Below are 11,994 nucleotides of genomic sequence, written 5' to 3'. Positions count from 1 at the left end.
AAATGTATGGAGATACTTCAGATTCAAAAATGTTCTGCTTTGCCTACTACTGTACTTAAATTCAGATCTTGTGTTTGTGAAACTAGTTTATGGAATTAAGGCTGATGAAAACCTTTTTTTTTAATATAAACATTTATTTCAATTATTTGTTTATTTATTAATTTATTTATTATTTTTACTATTTTTGGAGGTAGGGGGTTGGGTGTGGGGTGGGGGGGGTCTCCAAATGATTTTTTACTTAGTGATACAGACAAAAGTTACACTTATTGAAGCAGTGTAACTGTCTTTGTTTGCTGTTAATCACAACACCAAAAGCATACATTCTCCTGTTCCAAAGAATGTTCAGTGAATTATTGTCACAAAGAGGTAGTTTTGCACTTGTTTCAGCTGTTTTGTGCCTATAGTAGTGACTTATTTCTGAAGCGGCATGATGAGATAAACGCTAAATCAAAACACTTGCTATTTGGTCTTTGGCTTGTCTCTGTCTCATGATGTGTGCGTGATGGTGTGTATGTGTGCATGTGTCACAGTGTACATGTTAGAGAGTGTGTGTGTTAGAGAGAATGTGTGTTTGGGAGAGAGAGAGAAAGTCAAATCAAATCAAATCAAATCAAATTATAAAAATAATAAAATTCAAAAACAAAGAAACTGCCAATAATCAAATTATAGTTACGAGGTTTGTGGCATAAGCATTGCAAACGAGTTTTTTTCAACCCAGAGAGGGACAACATATTTACACAGACATTCACGCAAAAAAAAACCCCAAAAGCCAGAGGAAAACAAGTGTGTGTGTGGGAGAGAGGGTCACTATACAGTGTGCAAGTTTGAACACATACTCATAACCATTAGAGAGACAAAGACAGTCTAGGAGGAAGACATTGAGGTCTGGTGGAGTGGGGAGGGAGGGGTGTCGGATGTGGGGGGAGATGAGCGCATGGAGAGCAGCGCTAGATGTGGTTAACTGTTAAGTCATAATTCTCGTGTGAAATTACTCCAGCATAGCTGCCACGCTGTGAAACCGGAACTAGTGAGCCGCGTCAAATGACCTCCCTTGGCTTGCTGGGACCTACTTTTCCAGAGCTCGTTCGACCAGCCAATGAAAGCACACGAGGATACGCACTCTTGAATCTGATGGATCATATACTTGAATCTATATTTTAGGTCCGGCCTTGAAAGGGGCCAAAGAATTCATGATTTGTGTAAAAAATAGCTGACAGCAAGGCATCTGTTGTTGATTGGCCTTAAAGGCACAGTAAGCCTCCCGTAAACCATCACAGAACTCTCCGAGCGTCTACATACAGTACAAGCATACTTTCTGTCGAGCGTGAGAAATTGTCAAAGAATTTATTTTCGTGGACTTGGCCCTTTACAACAATGGCACCTCGTTTTGGTGCTGGACGGCTGTTATGAATATCCCGGAAATCACGCCCGGACAGTAAGCCTCCCGTAAACCATCACAGATACTGTCAGGCTTTTACACACAGTACAAACACCCTTCCATTTGAACGCTCACCAAACAATAAAGTAATAAAGTAAAAGTAATGATGAGAAAACGGGAACATCCTAGGTGCCCTACGTAAAGAGCGAGCAATTTTTAAAGAATTAATTTTGCAGATTGTCTCGAACACTTTTTGAACCCATCCTGAACTCAGGTCAAAAATGAGTTATTTCCCTTAAACTGGCGATAGCCGTGGATCGATGATTATCAGAATGTTTTTGGACCGTGGTGCGTTTTTGCGCTAGACCTAACTTTTAAAATCTAAATAATAAATTGACAGCTTGTTACACAAACATTCTTTAATCACAAAAGAATTCTTTTTTCATCAAGACAAGATCAGTGCAATTCGAAGTTGTGAAAGTTTGAAAAAAGAAAAGCCCGGAAGCAGGGTCACGCAAGGGTCGTAGCAGACGACGGTTTATGCGGCATATCGCCGTTCCTCTCAACAGTCAAAAGCCATCGCTCGAGTTCTTGTGAACCACAGCCGTTTGTTTCGTGCATAAAAACGTGCTATTGTAGATAAGCTCACATCGAGTCGCATTCAAATGACTAACTGACGACTACATTGTGAAAAAGGGAAACTGGATCACACGGGTTCACGATGGCTCAGGGGTAAGATAAACCACGCAAAAATAAATTCTTTGAAAATTGTTCGCTCTTTACGGAGGGCACCTAGGATGTTCTCAATCGGTGAGTGTTTAAATGAAAGGGTGTTTAGACTGTGTGTAAAAGCCTGACCGTACCTGTGATGGTTTACGGGAGGCTTACTGTGCCTTTAAGTTTAGTCAATCGGAACGAGAAGACCTTTTCACGTCCTTGTTGTTGGCCTGTTCGCCTGCCATTAGGAAAAGCGGCTGTCAGATTTTGTTGTTGGTTCCAGTCCTGTACCAGTTTTTTTTTTTTTTTTTTTGACTGAGTAGATTGCCGACGGGAGTTGTAGGTTAATCTTTTTATTGCAATATTTGTTTTTTCAGATTACAATGCTCTCTTTACCCCCCGCGGGTTAGGGGGAGTCCCATATTGGTTGGGACGAGAAAGAATTTACCCGATGCTCCCCAGCATGTCGTAAGAGGCGACTAACAGGTTCTGTTTCTCCTTTTACCCTTGTTAAGTGTTTCTTGTATAGAATATAGTCAATGTTTGTAAAGATTTTAGTCAAGCAGTATGTAAGAAATGTTACGTCCTTTGTACTGGAAACTTGCATTCTCCCAGTAAGGTCATATATTGTACTACGTTGGAAGCCCCTGGAGCAATTTTTTGATTAGTGCTTTTGTGAACAAGAAACAATTAACAAGTGGCTCAATCCCATCTCCCCCCTTTCCCCTATCCCATCTCCCCCCTTCCCCCGTCGCGATATAACATTGAATGGTTGAAAACGACGTTAAACACCAAATAAAGAAAGAAAGAAAGAATGCTCTATATATATATATGTATTTGTCTCTTGTTTGTCCCTTTCCTTTTTTCTCTCTTTTTTTGGAGGGGGGAGGGGGGGGGGGGAAAGAGGGAGTTAGTCAAGTTTGTACTGGTGCTGAGAGGGGGCCATACTTTTTAGCCATGGAAGGGACGTACAATATTTTACTCTGTCCAAAGTATATAGGGCAAGGACCCCTAATATGAACCGCCTTAATTCTGTTTTGACAAACCAACGGTGCTAGAGCTCTCAAAACAATTTCATTCGCCGCATTTACCCGGCCTCTCTGAATAACGGCTTGCACATGTCAACTGAACAGTTAGGGACGCACACACAGCGACCTTTTACACTTCTGGCAGCGTTCACTCTAAATGGTATACGCTTAATACGGACTGGTTTTTGTCCACAGAAACAGCTGTTTAAAACACAACATTTGCTATATATGACAGCAAAGACTGTTTATTCTTACATTTTAGTTGTGTTGGACCCGCCTTTCTCACTGGTTGGTCCGGTGTCAGAATAATGCTACTTGGTGAGACATGAAGCCTGTGCTGCGACTTCTGTCTTGTGTGTGGCGCACGTTAAATGTCAAAGCAGCACCGCCCTGATATCACCCTTCGTGGTGGACTGGGCGTTAAGCAAACAAACAAACAAACAAACCCGTCTTTCTCAGTCTCGCACACACACACACACACACACACACACACACACACACACACACACACACACACACACACACACACACACACACACACACAAAATCAATTAAAACAAATTAACTGAAGTATGTGTGTGTACAAAGAAAAGACAAGAAAAGATAAAGACCGGTTTCAGTCATGCATTAAGAAGCTTGCTGAAAATAACCTATTACAGTGAACTAGCCCTGAAGCTATCAACACACAATTATATCAAACAGTCTTCTTTGCGGGAAAGTTGATATTTTCACTTATTTTCTCTCTGTTTTTGATAGGTTTCTTTACTTTCTTGTTGTGCTTTAAATAATGTTCTCATCGAACCAAAACAAATAAATCCGACTCATATTTGAATTAGTCTGACTCGCAAACTAGTTGTCTCATGTCATTTTGACGTACGTATAGGGGGGCTTTTTACAATGATTCGTGATGGTCTCTTGACTGGTCTATACCAGGCATCCAGGCGCCTGATATGGACCAGTTGTGATTTTTGTTTGTATTTATTTATTCGCTAAATGTCTATCAAAGCTAGTTCGCTCTAATTAGGCCTAACGGTTAAACTAAAGGGAGAATAACTATCACCAAGCACAAAATGAATTCTTGGTAAGAAAACAAGCCAGTTATCGACATGAAACAAACAGTTGTCCATATTAGGGGCCTGTCCTCATTATACAGTTCGTTTTAATAATCTGTACAAGTTCTTTATTGAACAGCACTTACCACTATCCTCAATAATTCCTCTTTCCATCGCCTCCTCCAGCTGCGCTATTTTATTTTCAAATGTTTTGGCTGGTTTTGTCATCTGATAACGAACCTCTGAGTGTCTGGAAAGTAATATAGATACAACAGATATCAGAGCACAGTTTAGTTTTGTAAATGGAAGTTTGGGAACACTTCGCCCAAGTCATGGAACCCTTCTTGACCCCACTCAACACGCCTGTACGTTAGCTTGACCGGAATGGTCCACTTCATTCCCTGATCGTAAGTGAAGATCTTGTTACGGTCCATTGACTTGTTTGGATTGAAGAGGACCCTAACTATTGCGGGATTTAAATATTGCCAGCGTACTTTTGTACTCGCAACACACAACAACAATTGTAACAGCACAACAACGACACAAATACGTTGACGACGAAAACAACAACAACGACAACAAAAACAACAACAACAACAACAACAATAAAAACAAAAACAACACAGAAGAACAAAAGAAACGACAACAATTAAATGAAAAGGCCAAGTACTGGCAGCAACAAATGGAGGACAGGCGCGCGTAGTCAATGCTATTGCGCTGAAACGACAAAATAAACGCACCCCCCCCCCCCTCCCTACACACACACACACACACAAACACGCCCTCTGAAGAAACCCCACCCTACACTCATATAAAAAAAAAATTATCAATCAATGTCTAGTTGAACATGCCTTAGTTTACTTTGCGAAGAAGTTATTCGCAATGTATTTTTACCGAAAATTCAGGGCCAAAACTTCGTAAAAGCAGCTTCGCAAAGAAAACTTCGCCCAATTAATTTGAGGTTTAATTTAACAGAAACAAGTCGCGTAAGGCGAAAATACAATATTTAGTCAAGTAGCTGTCAAACTCACAGAATGAAACTGAACGCAACGCAACGCAGCAAGACCGTATACTCGTGGCATCGTCACTCCACCGCCCGTGGCAAAGGCAGTGCCCGTGGAATTGACAAGAAGAGCGGGGTATTCGTTGCGCTGAGAAGGATAGCACGCTTTTCTGTACCTCTCTTCGTTTTAACTTTCTGAGCGTGTTTTTAATCCAAACATATCATATCTATATATTTTTGGAATCAGGAACCGACAAGGAATAAGATGAAAGTGTTTTTAAATTGATTTCGAAAAAAAAATGTTGATAATAATTTTTATATATTTAATTTTCAGAGCTTGTTTTTAATCCGAATATAACATATTTATATGTTTTTGGAATCAGCAAATGATGGAGAATAAGATAAACGTAAATTTGGATCGTTTTATAAATTTTTATTTTTTTTTACAATTTTCAGATTTTTAAGGACCAAAGTCATTAATTAATTTTTAAGCCACCAAGCTGAAATGCAATACCGAAGTCCGGGCTTCGTCGAAAATTACTTGACCAAAATGTCTACCAATTTGGTTGAAAAATGAGGGCGTGACAGTGCCGCCTCAACTTTCACGAAAAGCCGGATATAACGTCATCAAAGACATTTATCAAAAAAATGAAAAAAACGTTCGGGGATTTCATACCCAGGAACTCTCATGTCAAATTTCATAAAGATCGGTCCAGTAGTTTAGTCTGAATCGCTCTACACACACACACACACACGCACACACGCACGCACACACACACGCACGCACACACGCACATACACCACGACCCTCGTTTCGATTCCCCCTCGATGTTAAAATATTTAGTCAAAACTTGACTAAATATAAAAAGGGTTGGTAAGTTGGAAGAAACCTTTCTTCGTTTTTGCTTTTCTGTTCCATTTTTGATTTTAACTTACCTACATCTAAAAGGTATGAGCGGCGAAGATACTTTGGATCAGTTACAGTTGATGATTCTGCAACCGCCCCACCCCCGAATCCTCCTCGCTTTTCCGATACCCGTCAATATTCCGTGTGAACTCTCTGAATGTTCTATGCAATGCTTTGACAAGAGTTTCATTGTTTGAGTAATATATACGCTTGTTTTCGCTTGACTGGCAAACTGCATAATCAAAGCAATAAGCTTTTGCGATTTTTATTTTTATTTTGGGGATTTGTATACAAAGAACCTTCTCTTGCACTTTTATGGTTTAGTCTTGCTGTGCCCAAGTCGTATAAAAACACATTTTATGAATATTTCTCTGGTGTGAAAAGCTGCCTGCTGAACATCAAACATTTCGCTCATTTTTCCCATCACATTTTTTCGACACCTCCTCTCAATTGATTTAACGTACATCCCCCCCCCCCCCCCACCCCCACCCCCACCCCGCCCTCTCCTCGCTTTTACGCCCGGCCCCCATCCCTCCCTCTACCCCTGTCCTTCATCGGGTCCCTGCGTGTCACATGTGTACTATACTGTTCAAAAAAAGAAACGCATAGCTTGTAATATTTGGTTAATTTAGTTATATGGCTACAAGGATATCCACCAAACTGCAGAAAATGTTTATCTGGTCGTTAACCTTTCGTCCATCGCCACAAGTGAGCTCTGCACGTGACGCATGCGTTATTAGTGGCTACAATGTCAAAATTGCTCATTTGGCATGACCACTCGTCATGCTTCAGTGTAATCTCGTGAAACTCGGGGAATATTGAGCTCTCACCATGTCTTCCAAAACCCATAAAAGCGGATTGTTCGCCACAAAGAAATCAGACGACAATTCAGCGACGAAAGATGGCCCGATTGAGCAGAGAAGACCGCCAAATTGCATTGGGTCGTTTACAAGCAGGCCAAAGTCAAAGTGCAATCGCCAGGCACTTCCACGTGTCCCAGAGCACCATCAGTAGACTGTGGGTCAGGTTTCAAGCCACTGGCTCCGTTGCTGACTTGCCACGAGCGGGAAGACCAAGGGCGACAACTGCTGCTCACGACCGCTTCATACGGCTCCGCCACCTCCGGAATCGTTTCCTGTCGGCCTCATCTTCTGTCCAGGCTCTCCCCGGGCCACACCGATTATCGGACCAGACCGTGCGGAACCGCCTGCATGAAGCTGGTTTGAGAGCTCGCAGACCTCACAGAGGAGCTGTCCTCACCCGCCGCCATCGCCAGAACCGAGTGCAGTGGGGCAACCAGCACCTTCGCTGGACCGTCCGGAATCACTGGAGACACGTGTGGTTCAGCGACGAGTCCTACTTCCTGCTCCAGCGACATGATGGTCGGAGGAGGGTCTACCGGAGAGTAAACGAACGTTACGCGCCCAACTGTGTGGATGAGGCACCCGTTCATGGTGGTGGAGGCGTCATGGTGTGGGGGGCGATCAATACCGCTGGAAGGAGCACCCTGGTGCACGTCCAAGGGCGCATAACTGCCCAGCGATACGTGGAGGAAATTCTGCGCCCACACGCCCTTCCTCTTCTGGCTGACCAGGATGCCATATTCCAGCAGGACAACGCTCGCCCGCACACAGCACGACTCACCACCCAGTTCCCACCACCATGTCCAGGTGCTTCCCTGGCCATCCATGTCGCCAGACATGAACCCGATAGAACACCTCTGGGATGAATTGGACAGACGTGTGCGCAGGCGAGAAGAAGCGCCGGCAAATCACCGCGATCTATTGCAGGCACTTCAGGAGGAGTGGGACACCATCCCACAGCAAGATATCCGGCATCTGATCCAGTCCATGCCCAGAAGGTGCCGGGCAGTTGTTGCTGCTCAAGGCAGTCACACCCCCTACTGACTTGACAGCCTCGGCACCCAATCGTATTGATTGACTGATTGATTTGAAGATGCAAATGAACTGTGTGTGCATTCAACTGTGTCCATACCAAATTTCAAACAAATAATCTAAATATTGGATTTTCTGTTAATTTTTTCGAAAAATAAAACAAATTTGGCAAGTAGCAACTATGCGTTTCTTTTTTTGAACAGTATAGGTTATACGTGCTGCATCACCCCAAGCTCGTAAGTGAAGTCAGCGGAGTATTTCTCTGACATAAAGAGGACATTTCTGTCTGTCTGTCTGTCTGTCAGTCTTTCTGTCTCTCTGTCTGTTTCTATCTTTTATTGACCACAGAACTCAGTATAAAGCACGCCTGTCTGCTTCTGTGTCTATGTCTCCCTATCTCGGTCTCTCACCCCCTCTATCGGTCTCTGTTCTGACTGTCTCTCTCCTCTGTCTCTCTCGGTCTCTGTCTCTGTCTGTCTGTCTGTCTGTCTCTCTCTCTCTCTCGTTCCTTTTTTCTCTCTCAGTCTCTCCCTCCCTCCCCGACTCCCTTCCCTCTCTCTATAATATTTCTATCTCTTTCTCCCTCACTCTCCCTCTCTTTCTCTCTCTCCCACCCTCTCTATCTATCCCCTTCTCTCTCCCTCCCTCTCTCTTTCTCTCTCTCTATCTCGCTCTCCCTCTCTCTATCTATCTATCTCTCTTTCTCCCTCCCTCTCCCTCACGTTCCACCTCTCTCTCTCCCTCTCTCTCTCTCTCTCCCTCTCCCTCTACTTCTCTCTCTCTCTCTCCCCCCCCCCCTCTCTCTCTCTCTCTCTCTCTCTCTGACCCTCCCGGGGCCCCGTATACACTCCATCATTCACTAACTTCGTTCTTTCTCTTGTTTGTCATGTCAAATAATCCTTTCTTTCAGAAATGTAGCCCAGATGTTTGTACGAGGTTTTGCAAGAAAAGGTCACTCTCCCTTAACCCATACAAAGCCGACAGAGGTACTGTATTTCCAAAACTCGTCTATTGAACAATGCAGAACTGGGCCCTCTAAGTGAAGGAGCGCTGTGCCGTATCACACGACAAGACTGAAGCAGATTCAGTCGAATTATTTCACAGTGAGTATATTATGCTGTGGTAATTGTGCATTGAAAACTACGCTGCACTCATCCCGCCTACATACTTATACAATAAACTAGCGTGAGAGACCCGGCTTCGCCCGGGCTCTTCTGTCTGTCTATGGCTGTCTGTGTGCGTCTCTCAAACACACACACACACACACACACACACACACACACACACACACACACACGCAGGTAATAAAACATTCTGAGTTCGGTTCAAAAGTGTATGTTTAAAAAGAAAATTTATTAAGTGATGTAAAGAGAAGCATTTATACGCAGACATTCACACGCACATACGGTGGCTGACACGCATGGAGACGTACAAATACACATTCACACACAGTCATCGTGGCTGAGATGCCTGGCCGCAGGTACACACTTATTAGAAAGAATCCACAATTTGTACGTAAGAGTTTAAAACGCTTAAATGCATGCATTGACAGTCAAAATACATATTCAAAATATATAGATGGATAAAAATAGAACCAATTAATTTAACACATGTATACACAGATATTCACACACAGACACCGTGACTGACACCCATGGAGACGTACAAATACTCATTGACACACACTCACCGTGGCTGAGATGCATGGACGCAGGTACACAGTCATTAGAAAGAATCCACAAATTATACGTAAGAGTTAAAATGGCAGAAATGCATGTATTCTCAGTCAAAATACAAATTTAAACTACATACATGGATAAGAATACAACCGATTAATTTAACACATTTATACGCAGATATTCACACACACACACCGTGACTGACACGCATGGAGACATACAAATACACATTCACACACACTCACCGTGGCTGAGATGCATGGACAGGGATACACACTCATTAGAAAGAATCGAGAAATTAAACGTAAGAGCTAAAATCGCAGAAATGCATGCCTTCACGGTCAAAATACATATTCGAAATACCTACATGGGAAAGCATACATACAGAGTACTTCTTGGGGCGATGAATCATTCACACATTGGCGGACACAAACCGTGCAAATGTAAAGAAATGTCGAGAAATTGCAGAGTTTGAAAATTATCCATGGCTTGGCATTTTGATAACTGAGTATCAACAACAATTTGTGCAATGAGCATTGAAGTTCATTTCGCACATATATTGAAACACCTGGCTTTCACTCGTTTATATACTCTCTCAAAAAGAATATTCGGGACGCAACGTCAAAGTAAGAAAGAGAGCTACCGGGAAAACCTCTACGTCACAAATGGAACGAATGGAAAATCTCAGAAGGCGTTCGAATGTAAACATCCTGTTTGTGTCTTTGGGCATGTTCACGTAATATTCCAGAATATTCTTCCGACATCGCTACAATCTATTAAAATAGTCACAAATGGAACGAATGGAAAATCTTCGAAGCCGTTCGAATGTAAACATCCTGTTTGTGCCATTCGGCATGTTGACGTGAGTATTCTTCCGACATCGCTACAATCTATTAAAATAGTCACAAATGGAACGAATGGAAAATCTTCGAAGGCGTTCGAATGTAAACATCCTGTTTGTGCCATTCGGCATGTTGACGTGAGTATTCTTCCGATATCGCTACAATAACTATAGTTATCTCGACTGTTCTTCGCTGTACAAACAGGTACATTTTTAAACGACTACTTTTATTCTAAAAAAAAAAAAAATAAAAAAAAATAAAAAAAAAAAGAACAAAGCACGGTGCCGCCACATTTGCACACCAAGAGAATATTCTCGTTCTCCTCTGTCTCTCTCGGTCTCTGTCTCTGTCTGTCTGTCTGTCTGTCTTTCTCTCTCTCTCTCTCTCTCTCTCTCTTTCTCTCTCTCTCTCGTTCCTTTTTTCTCTCTCAGTCTCTCCCTCCCTCCCCGACTCCCTTCCCTCTCTATATAATATTTCTATCTCTTTCTCCCTCACTCTCCCTCTCATTCTCTCTCTCCCACCCTCTCTATCTATCCCCCTCTCTCTCCGTTCCCTCTCTTTCTCTCTCTCTATCTCGCTCTCCCTCTCTCTATCTATCTATCTCTCTTTATCCCTCCCTCTCCCTCACGTTCCACCTCTCTCTCTCCCTCTACTTCTCTCTCTCTCTCTCCCTCTCTCTCTACCTCTCTCTCTTTCTCTCTCCCTGACCCTCCCGGGGCCCCGTATACACTCCATCATTCACTAACTTCGTTCTTTCTCTTGTTTGTCATGTCAAATAATCCCTTCTTTCAGAAATGTAGATAATGTGTACGAGGTTTTGCAAGAAAATGTCACTCTCCCTTAACCCATACAAAGCCGACAGAGTTATTTCCAAAACTCGTCTATTGAACAATGCAGAACTGGGCCCTCTAAGTGAAGGAGCGCTGTGCCGTATCACACGACAAGACTGAAGCAGATTCAGTCGAATTATTTCACAGTGAGTATATTATGCTGTGGTAATTGTGCATTGAAAACTACGCTGCACTCATCCCGCCTGCATACTTATACAATAAACTAGCGTGAGAGACCCGGCTTCGCCCGGGCTCTTCTGTCTGTCTATGGCTGTCTGTGTGCGTCTCTCAAACACACACACACACACACACACACACACACACACACACACACACACACACGCGCGCAGGTAATAAAACATTCTGAGTTCGGTTCAAAAGTGTATGTTTAAAAAGAAAATTTATTAAGTGATGTAAAGAGAAGCATTTATACGCAGACATTCACACGCACATACATACGGTGGCTGACACGCATGGAGACGTACAAATACACATTCACACACAGTCATCGTGGCTGAGATGCCTGGCCGCAGGTACACACTTATTAGAAAGAATCCACAATTTGTACGTAAGAGTTTAAAACGCTTAAATGCATGCATTGACAGTCAAAATACATATTCAAAATATATAGATGGATAAAAATAGAACCAATTAATTTAACAC

At 42.8% G+C, this 11,994-nt stretch overlaps 1 protein-coding gene across 1 annotated transcript in view; it reads left to right on the top strand.

The window, feature by feature from the left end:
* LOC138967526 (ankyrin repeat domain-containing protein SOWAHC-like) overlaps nucleotides 1–458 on the top strand; it is a 32,174-nt gene extending 31,716 nt beyond the window's left edge. Inside the window, exon 16 of the mRNA XM_070340136.1 lies at nucleotides 1–458. This exon is cut by the window's left edge and continues 1,142 nt beyond it. The gene's annotated coding sequence lies outside the window, so the exon portion shown is untranslated.
* Nucleotides 459–11,994: the final 11,536 nt, after the last annotated feature.

This window comes from Littorina saxatilis, linkage group LG1 (genome assembly GCF_037325665.1).
Source record: "Littorina saxatilis isolate snail1 linkage group LG1, US_GU_Lsax_2.0, whole genome shotgun sequence".
NCBI lineage: Eukaryota > Metazoa > Mollusca > Gastropoda > Littorinimorpha > Littorinidae > Littorina > Littorina saxatilis.
Note: the sequence above shows the minus strand (reverse complement) of the source record. Positions and strands in the feature narration are given on the sequence as shown.